Below are 12,461 nucleotides of genomic sequence, written 5' to 3'. Positions count from 1 at the left end.
TTTCTTACTTTGGATTACTAGGTGCTTTGACTATTCCCATTTGTTAAACTGCATCTACCCTTATAAATTTAACCTTTTTGTGGAGCATTTTTGCTATTAAAAATTCTATATCTATAAATCACTTGAATTATAGGAAGTTATTGAAAATGTCTATCTTTTAATAATACCTCTCTATTCTCTTCATCTGTAGTATCTCATGATACACAAAAAAAGTTAGAAACATACATGATTTTAACATCTACTTTAATATCTACTACGGTTATATATGATGGCTTACATATGATTTTTATATTTATCATGGTTCCTAAGATACAATTAATTCCAGGGATAATAGAGATTCATCCAGTTGATATCATAGCCCAGTATTGACTTTATAGTTTGAGATTTTATGAGAAATTTAGGGGAAAACTGGAATCTTTTTTCTGCCATATAATATTCCCCTTTTTATAGGAAAAGATAATATTTTTAAAAATCATATTGTTCTAAGAAAGAGCTCTCCTTTTTTTCCTGTAATATATGTACAAGTTTACATTGAGGAATATTGAATATTGTATGTTCCTCCTGGCTTTAAGTTTTTTAGTTCAGGAATTCCATGATAATCTAACATACTTTGGAAAATGCCCCTTTCTCTGTTTATGAAATTACTTTAGGACTTTACAGTGAACAACAGTGTAGCAATGTATGGATTTCATCACTTGTCTCATGTCTGCATGCTTAGTCCTGGACGGGTTATAAAAGTAGACTGGCACATCCAGTGCAATTATTTAGTCAGATGGAAGTTGTGATCCATCCTCTCCCCAATTTGTCTGCCCCCAACATACCAAAATAGCAACAACTTGGGGTCTGAGGCTGCATGGATCACTTAATTTGCCACAGCCAGGCAGAGATGTTGGAGAGAGTCGTGAATAACAAATAGATGAGTATGGTTTACACACTCTAAAAATAGGGAATACAAAGATACATCAATCCTTTTCATTCTATGAGTGTCCTGAAATTTTTTTCTCATGGCAAGTAGAAAAATTACAGTGATATTTGCTCCAGAATGAGGAGGTGCTTTGAAACAGATTAAAATCCAAAGTATTTGTCTTTTAATAATAATATAATTCTGTTATTAGAAACCCTGATTTGCCTCCTAAGGACACAGTTGTTCACTCAGGTTCTGCAAGAGAAAAGTAAACATATAAATGTAAACTTTATTCCATTACATACCTCATACAGGATAGTTTGTTTTCAAATTACTGCTAACATGATCTTTTCGCTCTTTCCCCAAGAGATTGAATTATGGAGATAATATGGTGGGAATGAATCCCCATTTTATACTTAAAAACAGCTTTGTGGGTTTTACAATAATGGTCAAATATAGAATGGGTCCATACCAGGACAAAGCAAACAAATATAATCTTGGGGCTATTTGGGCTTACTTGTTTTTCTATTTCAGAAAATTTCAGCCAAAAGGAGAATTTTGTTGTTGCTGACACTATTATGCCAAAAGGAGAAGTTTATTAAGACATGAGTTAACTCTCATTTGATCTGGCCATTTATATATCATTATTATGTCAAATACCCATTTCATTTTAAGTATTTAGGTACAAGTTTCTTTTACCTGTATGTGAAAAAGTCTAGGACATTGTTAAAATGTTAAATGAGCTGAGTTCACATCACAACACAGCTGATTTGATCTTGTGGTGTTAAATTTAAACAAAACCAAACTATGAAAAACAACCATGGCTAGAGTAGCTTTTTATTTTCTAAACAAAAACTAGACTATCATTTTCCTGAAACTGCAAAAACTTGCAATAGTCTTTAACACCTAATCCCCTCGATTCAGAAATGAATGAAGGTTATAGGCTTTTTTGATGGCTACCTCATTGACAAATGGAAGTCACCTTTAAATTATGAGGTGAAATGTGAAATTAGTAATGAAATTTGACATCTTAAGACATTTGTTTTAAATGCAATTATAAAAATCAAACTAGTTTGAAAACAGGAAATGCTTTTCACTCTCCAAAGGATGGGTATTTTGGAAAGTCTTATGCTCTTGATTAGTACACCAAAGATTAGGATAGTAGAATAGTGATATATTGAATTTATATTAACTTCACCATCTTCTCCAGCTTAATTGAGTTATAACTGACAAACGAAAGTTGTATATATTGAAGAGGTACAACATAATATGTAAACACTGTAAAATGATTATCACCATTAAGTTAATTAATGCTCATCACCTCATATAGTTACCCTTTTGTGGTGAAACTATGTAAGATCTACTCTCTTAGAACATTTCAGGTATACAATATAGTATTATTAACTACAGTACCCATGCTGTACATTTGATCCCCAGAACTTACTCATTTATAACTGAAAGTTTGTACCCTTTGACCACATCTCCCTATTTTCTCTAACTCCAGCCCATGGCAACCAAGGTTTATTCTCAGGCTCTGTAAGTTCAACTTTTTTAGACCCCTCATGTAAGTGAGATCAACAGTATTTGTCTTTCTGTGCCTGGCATATTTCACTTAGCATAATGTCGTCCATGTTGTTGCAAATGGCAAGATTTCCTTCTTTCTTATGGCTGAGTAAGATTCCTTTGTGTGTGTGCATAATTTTCCTCATCCATTTATCCGTCATTGAGCATCTTGGTTGTTTTCCTATCTTGGCTCTTGTAAATAATGCTGCAATGAATGTGGGAATACAGATATCTTTCTGAGTTTCTGATTTCATTTTCTTCAGACTACATACATAGAAGTGGGATTGCTGGGTCATATGGTAGTTCCATTCTTAATTCTTTTAGTAATCTCCATATTGTTTTCTAAAATTGCGTTGCTTCTTTCTTTGTATATATACTTATATCCCATATGGGCTCAATAAAATTTTAAGAGGAAGATGTCAGTATGATTTACATTAAAATAGTTTTCCAGTGACTCAGAATACTATACATTGGTAAATCTACCAAAATCTATGTATTTATTAAGAACTATTAGCCGAGTGCCTGCTATGCAGCAGGAGCCATGCTCGGTGATGGAAATACAGTGGTGAACCGGGCAGACATGGGTGCTGCTCTCAGGAGTAAGAGACACAGACAAAACAGCTATCAAATGAAAAAAATTATTATGAATTATGGTCAATGCTATGAAAAAACTAAAAGAAATGGAGAAAAATAGATGAGTGTAGGCAGAATGGAGCTACTCTATATGAGGGAAAGCCTGCTTGGGGAATAGATGTTTGAACTGAGAACTGAAGAGTTAAAGGCGTTAGCCATATAAAAACCATAATGCAGTGAATGACAACAGAACTCAGGACAGAAAAGTGTAACAGGAGGACAGTGATCACTGAACGGCAGGAAGGATCAGAAAATCCTTTGATCATTTGAATTTTTATTCCAGGTGCAATGGGAAGCCTTTAAAGGATTTTAAATAGGGAAAGGATAGGATCTGCTTCACATTTTAAGATGTGCAGGAAAGTATTGACGGTCTCAAGAGTAGAAGAAGGGAACCACTTAAAAGGTAGCTGCAGAAGTTCAAATGAGACATAATATGATTAACAAATGTGTGGTAGCTATAGATAAAGGAAGGTAAAGATTAATAATATACTTCAGAGGTAGGTGGATTTAAACTTGAATCATTAAAACTTGACAAATTTGATGTAGCGATAAGCAGGGGATGACAACTTCTAGATTTTGGCCTTAGGAAACTGGGTATATGATGGAACACTCGCTGACATCTGGGAAACTGATATTTGAGTGAAAATAAAGCATTCTGTTCTGCATGTTGAGTGTGACATGTTTGAAATATTCAATTAAGAATTCACGTGGAGGGCTTCCAGTCAAGATGGTTAGGTAAACACGGTACTCGCCTCCTCCCACAGCCACTTCAAAATTCCCACTAAACTACAGAACAACCATTATCCAGAATCACCTGAAATCTAGCTGAACAGAAGTCTTACAACTAGACATACAAAGAAGAAACCACATCAAATGTGGTAGGTGGGGTGGAGACACAGGAGAGGTGGGACCCATACCCTCATGTGGCAGTAAAAGTTGGAAGAGATATCTTGGCTGAGGAGGTCCCCGCTGAGGAGCAAGTGGTCCCAGCCCAACACCAGGCCCCCCAGCCAAGGCTTCCAGGGTCAGAAAGAGATTGCTGCTGAATGATACAGAGGGCTTCTGGAGTCCCAGGCATTCCTCTTAAAGAGCCGACACACAGATTTACTCAGGCTCGCTGCTCTGAGCCCCAGCACTGAGATACCAGGGACATACGGGGAGGAACTGAAGTGTCTGGCGTTAGGATGAGAACGGGAGGAGCAGCTTTCTCCCCACCGGAAGTGCCAGCAGAGGCCGTTGTTCCTCTCTGAGCCCTCCTCCACAAAGCCCGCAGGCAGGTGCCATATCTGAGACACCTTCATCCTGCCTGGCACTGTTCCCCTGCCCTGGTGACTCCCTGAGATCCCACACCACCCAGTTTGTGGGTCCACTCAAGCTGTTTCTAGTGACTTTTTCATACAAATGGCCTTTCTTGGTTGATGCTTCAGATCCCCCTAAAATCTCTCAAACAAGCAGCAACTAGCCTCAGTGTGCCCCCTAAATCTGTGTGGTGTTTGATCCTGTGGTGTTAATAAAACCAGGCCTGACACTAGTGGCAGTCGGCTTTGGCTCACAGCCTGGCCTTTCCTGGGCACCTCTAAGCCCAGCACAAGTAGCAGCCATCTGCAGATCACTCTGTAGCTCATGTCAAGTGGCCCTGAGTAGAACACAGGTGGAAGCTGACCTTGGCCTGTACCTCCCAGGAGGCTCCAGAACCAGGGAACCCTGTGGACAGCTTCAGACCACCTTGAAGCACCACCCAACTGCTCCCACAAGAGACATTCTCAAGAGGGGGACTCAGCAGGCTCTAGAGCCCCACTGTATTAAGTCCCACTCTGTGGGGTGGGCCCCTGTGCAGCTGACCCTTCGTGGTGGTCACAGCCAGTCCTTACAGCCAGTTGGCCTGGGGGTAAATCCCTCCCATTAACGTATCAACAACAATCAAGGCTTAACTAAAACAGGAGGGTATACATAGCTCACGGGGGGCGGGGGGGTTGTGCACCTGGAATACCCAGCTTCGGTGATTGGGCAGGCTGTGCCCCTGGACTCTACAGAACACCTACTACGTAACCCACTCTATCTACCAAGCCTGGGAGACATTGCAGCTCTACCTCATACACAGAAACAAACAGGGAAACTGCCAAATTGAGGAGACAAAGAAATATGGCCCAAATGAAAGAACAGGACAAAACTCCAGAAAAAGAACTAAACAAAATGGAGACAAGCAGTCTACTAGATGCAGAGTTCAAAACATTCGTTATAAGGATGCTCAATGAACTTAAGGGAAGAATAGATTAACTTAATGAGGACTTCAATAAAGAGATAGGAAAAGTTAAAATGGAGATAGAAAACATAAAAGAGAAATAAATGAATACATTAACTGAAATGAAGATACATTACAGGGAATCAACAGTGTGTTACATGATGCAGAGAATCAAATCAGAAATATGGAAGATAAGGAAGCAGGAAACAATCAAAACAGCAAAGAGAAAAAAGAATTTGAGGGTAGCACAAGGAGGCTCTGGGACAACTTCAGGTATACCAACATTCACACCATGGGAGTGCCAGAAGGAGAACAGAGAGCAAGGAATTGGAAACCTACGTGAAAAATTAATGATGAAAAGCTTTCCTAACCTGGTGAAGGAAATAGACAGGCAAGTCCAGGAAGCATAGAGACTCCCAGACATGATGAGCTCAAAGAGGCTCACATGAAGACACATGATCATTAAAATGGCAGATTAAAGACAGAGAGAAATCTTCAAAGGTACAAATTGGTAGTTACAGAATAGTCATGGGGATGTAGGGCACAGCACAAGGAATATAGTTAAAAATATATGGTGTCCTATGGATGCTAGATTTATCAGGATGATCACCTAGTAGTTTATATAATATCTAGTCACTGGGTTCTATACCTGAAGCTAATATAATATTGTATATCAACTGTAATTGAAAAATAAAAATTTATATTAAAAAAAGAATTTATGTGGAAATAAGAATTTAGAACCCAGAGGAGTGATTTGGGCTACAAATATATATATTTAGGGATTATCAATATATAGATTTTATTTGAGGGAATTCTTTTTACTGGTGATATGATTATATGTTCATGACGAGGTACAAGTCCAATTCAAGCTCATGCAAATGAGGCATAAACTCCTGTTTCCATCCATAACATTTTTTCCTATTAATCTTTTCAATAGCCACCCTTAACCTGTCTTTTTATATTATTGAATAATACACTGTGCATCTCACTTCTTATATGAGCTGCCTATAAGTCAGAAGTTTTCTCTCATTCTTCATCCCCACTCATATAAAAGCCATATCCAGGGGTCAGAGGCCGCCATTCAAACAGCCCCTGTCAGATTTTTGCAGGGTCTGTCACAGAACCCTTTACTATCTTGGGTTAAATATTTTATATAGTAATAAATAAGTCATTTTTCAGAATTACCTGTTTTTCTTCATTTCCAATCAAAATTATTATCTCCTGTGTTCCATTTAGAGCTGATCCAATAAGACAACTGGTTAATATTTGGTTCTAATGAGTTTATATATTATCTTAAACCAGGTATGTACTTCCTCCGATCTGCATGACTCTAATAGTGTTACTTAGAGACTACCATGATCCACTTCTAATCCTCAGTCCCTCTTTTAACTATTTAATTTCTGCCCACCGTTCAAGACCCAGGCAAGCATTTTCCCTCCCATGACGTCAACTTGAAATACTTCGTTTGCATTGATGTTCTTCTTCCTAAATTTTCCAAGTCCCTTGCTGAGTACTTATTTTATTCTTACTCCTTTTCCCCCACCAAATGCGTTTGATCTCATTTCTTAGGAAGTCCTCAGTATTTGAGTTATGACTTACAACTTACGATTATTTCTCCTGGAAACTGCCAGCACAGTGGTGAGTTATAAAAGATGTTGAACAAATGGTAGCTATATAGAACTTTCAACAAACACTTACTGAAGATATCAAATGGAGGGATGTTTAAGCAGAAACTTCACATTATTGTAATTGATGGAAATAAGTATTTCAGGATTGTTAGGCTTCTTGACACTTTTTCAATAAAACAGTATTTTTGGTTATTTAGCCAAAGGACAGTTTTATACCGAATTATATAGAATAATAGAAGACAGTTTGTCACAACATAGTACAAGATACAAAAATATAGGGGTTTTTTTCTGTAGATGGTGAAATTATACTACCAACTATAAAGTCTCCATGGAATAGCCTAAAAGACAAATTTCCATTACATCATTCCTTTGTTTTTGTTAGCAATTATTCTCTTGTATAATGAGTACTTTAGTAAAACAATTAATGAGAACATTTTGGAGTTATTATTTTTATGTTAATTCCAGCCATTTTCCCCCTTATACTCAGATAGAGATTTAACAAATGGAGTACCATATCAACACAAACCCCATTTGCTCCAGGAGATTTATTTGGAATAGCAATTCCACAATGACAAGGATATTACACAATGAATTCATTTGGGTCACCCACTAAACAGATGGAACAGAGTCTTAAATTTTGTTTAAATAGAGAGTATGTGATTATTATTTAGCTGAAAAGAATTCATTATGAATCCATCACATGATAATTTAGTAGATGCACTAGGGAAGGCACTAGGGATACAAAATAGGAATATATTACGAGCACTCAGGACCTCAGAAGGGAAATAGATGAGCAAACAAACAATATCATGTAAGTTCAATGAAGGGGACAGGTGTAAATTGTGTGAGAAATCGTTAGCAGGCATAGGAAGCACGCCTTGAAGGGTAAGTCAGAAGTCACCAGGGGAATGCGGAGAACAACACATGGAAAGAACAGCAGGAGCAAAGGTGCGGAGGCGGCTACCGCAGAGACGCTGATCCAGGGCCCACCCTCCCTCTTTCCCCGGCTGTACACCCCTGCCAGCTCCATTCTCATACATCATTCATGTAGCCTAGGGATGGCCACACTGGCGATGTGCCCTGAATTTGAGCAGATGAGCCTGTAAGGGGCTGGTACAGGCTTTGGATAAGAGCTTAGCACCATGTCGGCAGGGAATGCCAGGGTCTCAGGCATCAGACACGACGTTTAGGAGGGGGAAGCACCCAGCATCACAGTGAGCTTGTCCCTTGTCCTCCCAACTCGTAGCCCTTAGGGCATAGTAAGCAGAAGACCAGAGAAGGGCCATTTGAAGTACAATATCTAACCAAAGGCCCCTGTTGCCTAGGTTGAAGGATTGTACTGGTTGCAGTCATCTCTGTTCTTTCTGCTTATAGGAAGTATCAGTACAAATGCAGACCCTCAATCCTAAAGGTATTTTTCTAGGTCCTACTCTTGGTATTATAGTATTCTCCGTAATAGGATGGACAATAGTGGTTGCCCCACTCAGACAATGAATAATGAGAAAAATTATTTAAAATAATTGAAGAAAATGTAACCCTGCCAGTAGTTTATCTATTTTTAAGATTATACCTAGCCTCTCGAAACTTAATAGAAGTAAATGCAGCAAGATATTTTTCCTAGTTTTTAATGAGTGTGACACTTTTCACCAAAAGTTTTAATAGTTAATATTTTTGTGACCTTCTCTGAAGGAAAACAGTTCAATTAACTGTTGTATTAAAAAGTCATTTGCTGTAAGAAGAGAATACTAATCTTGATTCCATCTCATTTTCATAATCCTTTGAAACACCTTACATATAACAGAAAACAAATAAATATACCAGATAATTTATCGACTCAAATAGCAGCTCGTCCCCATTTCTCTCATATATTTATCTTGCCATTTCTGCTTGAACGTTTTATCCTCTGGGTGAATTCAGTATTTTAAAATTGCTTTGAAGAAAGCTTAACAGAGATAGGAATAATCCAATTAAAAACAGCCTTGTTCTTGCAGCTTTGTTATCTATTGTAGAAGTTTAATTCTTGCCATAACTTTGGTTTATAAATATGTTAATAAGAGAAACATTAAAGCTCAAGAAGGAGATATTACCTAGACACAATAGCCTCCTCTACAAATAATTTCTTACGTTTTTTTTTTTCTTCAGTAAAAATTCTAACATGGCCCAAGTGATTAAATTCCATGGTCCTCTAATAAAATATCTTATTGTGACTTTGAAATGAATAGTCAGAGATGTCCAGCCTATCTGTACTTTTTTACACTGTCAGTTAACTTCTACTTTTCAGATAATGGCATTTGTAATGATCAGTTTTAAGTATCTGAGCATTGTTAAACTTTAACAGTTAACTAAAATTAGCAATTAACAATTATCATTAATTAACATTAACTATCATCTAACTTATTTACAAACCTTATTTCTATGTGAAATAGAATTTGTATATAAACTTACTGATTTTTTTGCTTTAGACCATTTATAGTACAGTGAAAATTACATAAGTATGATGAGAAAATATGGTGATACATTTTGAATATAAAGAGAAAACACAGGAAACAGACATACATAAACATACAAATAGAAGACAGGCTGCCCAAGCCAGAAAGTTACCTGGATTTGATTCACTCTTACCAATGTTTCTGTTGCTTTTCTTTGATTTCAGCTGTTGATGTGAAAGGCCTGGAGCTCTTAGCAGTGATGTTCTTTGCTACTTGCTATTTTTCAGTATAAAGTTATTAAACAATCTATGAGCTGTATCCTGGCTAAAGACACTGTGAGAAACAACTAGTTTATATTTCTTGGAGTTCATTCCCATGTCCTTGGTGATGATTTGCCCATGATTATCAAACTGCATCAGGAGAAATGGGCCCTATTTTCAGTTCACAATGTGATAGGTTGGAAAATGTATCAAACTGGAAGAATTTATAAACAAGTTCTGTTTTATTTCATGGGCATGAAGCAGGGAATAAAGTGACCATGAATCCTAAGCTTCTGTATTACATTTGGCATGACGGTGAAGGCTACAGCCCGAGGAGAGTGTGAGATTTCTCAGAGGGAGCAAAGGGGAGCGTAAAGGCTGGGGATCAACACCGTGGGTAGGACAGGCTGAGGGGGAGGAGCCTCCTGAGCGAGGAAGAAATGGTGAGCCGTGTGACGTGCCATTGAACGGTCAAGGAAGAGGGGCTGAAAAATGTCCTCTGTGTTTATGAATTTGGTGTGACTTTCTAGAGAGATTTCAATGGAGTAATAAACAGCAGTTATAAAACTTCCAAGAGACTCAAATGAAATAAGAAAGAATTGTTCTGAGAAAGAGAATGCAAGGTCAAAAGAGAGATTAGTTTTGCTGAGTTTGAAAGAGTGAGCTCTCTGAGAAAATTTGATTCTTAATGTCTTTTTTTTAAAACATGGATTCAATATAGGGCTTTAAATTTTTAATGGAAAATTTTAATTTTTACATAAATTTTACTCTTTAAAAGTCATACTATAAACCGATGTGTGTTTTCTTTTCAATTTGAATGAGTAAGCTACTTAGTGAAACTTCTTACATAGGAGCCTTATCCAACTTAATGTAATGTCTAATGAATTTATAGTTTTAAGTAAGATATAGCTCTGATTAGAAGTACTTTATGATTTGTTTGCTTACAATGTTGTTAGCATAGTGAGGATTTTGAATAATAATAGAAATATGTTCCTGGCTAATGCGTTTCTATGTTTCTGGTTTCAGACTTTTTATGGAGAGTGTACTTAGAATGTCAGATATTAGTTTTTCTTAACAAAAGTGGGTATTAGTATTTTCCTATGCCCACAACTTCAAAAGCTTCTATAATTTGATTCTAGTATGTTATATTCCATACTTATTCATGCTAATTCTGTTACTTTTGTCTTAATTTATAACAGTGATAAAAACATAATTCTAAAGCATAAATTAGACGCTAAGTGCTAAAGTATTTACTGGCTCCCATTGTATGCGTTACCTATATTTCCAGAAATTACGCTCTTATTTGAAACAGCTAAGGACCATGCAGTCTCACATAGTCATTGATGCATGGGGGCTGGAAAGGGGAAGGAGAGGGGGTGACTAATACAATCTATGAATTCCTTCAGTCTGCACAGGTCCTAACCCTGGGAGCCTTGTGAGAAAAAAGTCACAACCAGCTGTGATGAAAGGCTGACTCCAGGATTCAATAACAAGACCGATCTCTTACTTTCTCAGTGTCCCAGATGAGGAAGGAAGTCAAAGAATCAATGTGTATGAATTTGCGTTGGAGAATTTGGGTAAGAAAGTGGAGAAAAGGGATGATTTTGAGAGAAATTCTTTTTTGCTTGTTTGTTTTTGTTCAGGCTCTTGTGACCCAGAGAACTAGAGCAGACAAGGGCTGTGTTTGTGATGAGTGAGCACTGGATGGGGGCTCTAGGGACACAAAAGAGGGCACATTGTTTGCATCTGAACAGTATTTTACCATAAATAATAACATGAAAAATACTTAAGCTTCTGTGCAAACAAATGTGACCAATTTCTGCAGGTATCCTGATCTTAGGTTTAAGTATGTCAGTCTTATGTCCCATTCTCCTGAGTCACAGAGTGTGCCCACTGGAGGGCATCGATCCGTGTGTAGCCAGCAGAGCTGTGGAGTTTTCCAAGGGCGTTGTACGTGATCCTCCTATATGTTTGAGGACCTAGTTCCACTCATGTTATCTCCCAATATTTTATATGCCCTCGAAATTATGCTACCCACTGTTTGTTATTTGTTTCTGATATCTGTCATTATTTCATTTAATGTAAATATACAAGTGAAAAAGAGAAGCTATTTAAAGTAGGAATGAAATGAAGGAACCACCACCTGAGGAATGATATGTTTCTCAGCAGACATGTGTATTCATGGAATTTCTAGGTACTTACAACTTAATAAGCTTCCTAGAATTTGACTCCGATGAACATACTGAAATTCATAATCTTATGCTGTGCTCTTCTTATTCTTTTCTTCCCTAAATTTCTCAGAATGACATAAAACCCCAATTTTAGTGCCAATTTTGGCTTTTTAAAAGCGAGCACAGACAAGTTTTGCTGTTTGTTTTTTTTTTAATGCAGTCCATATGGTTCTGTTCTTCTCTATAAACCTGGATTGACTGTGATACTTTAAAATTTGTCTCCAAAATCTGGACTCTGCTACTTATCACATGCTGAAATCTATATGAATAGAGTATACAAATGATTTTTCAGTGTTATATCTTTATTTAATGCAACAAATCATTTTGGAAGCTCTAAGCATTGACGTTTGAGAGAGATGAACTGTCTACTGATAATAGTGACAAGCCACAAATCTTAGAAAATTGTGTCTGCATGTGTTATTCATATATTTCATAAGAAAATGAGGGTTTGAGTGGCATTATTGCTAGTGTTTTAATTAGAACAGATCATTGGCCTTTCAATATGATCTTCTTTTTTTCTATACAGAAGGAAATAGCTTTTATTCTTTTTAAAGAAAATTGAGTATAGGAA

This window comes from Pteronotus mesoamericanus, unplaced genomic scaffold, assembly GCF_021234165.1.
Source record: "Pteronotus mesoamericanus isolate MK-2021 breed Mesoamerican mustached bat unplaced genomic scaffold, CSHL_Meso_final contig_2, whole genome shotgun sequence".
Lineage (NCBI taxonomy): Eukaryota > Metazoa > Chordata > Mammalia > Chiroptera > Mormoopidae > Pteronotus > Pteronotus mesoamericanus.
Note: the sequence above shows the minus strand (reverse complement) of the source record.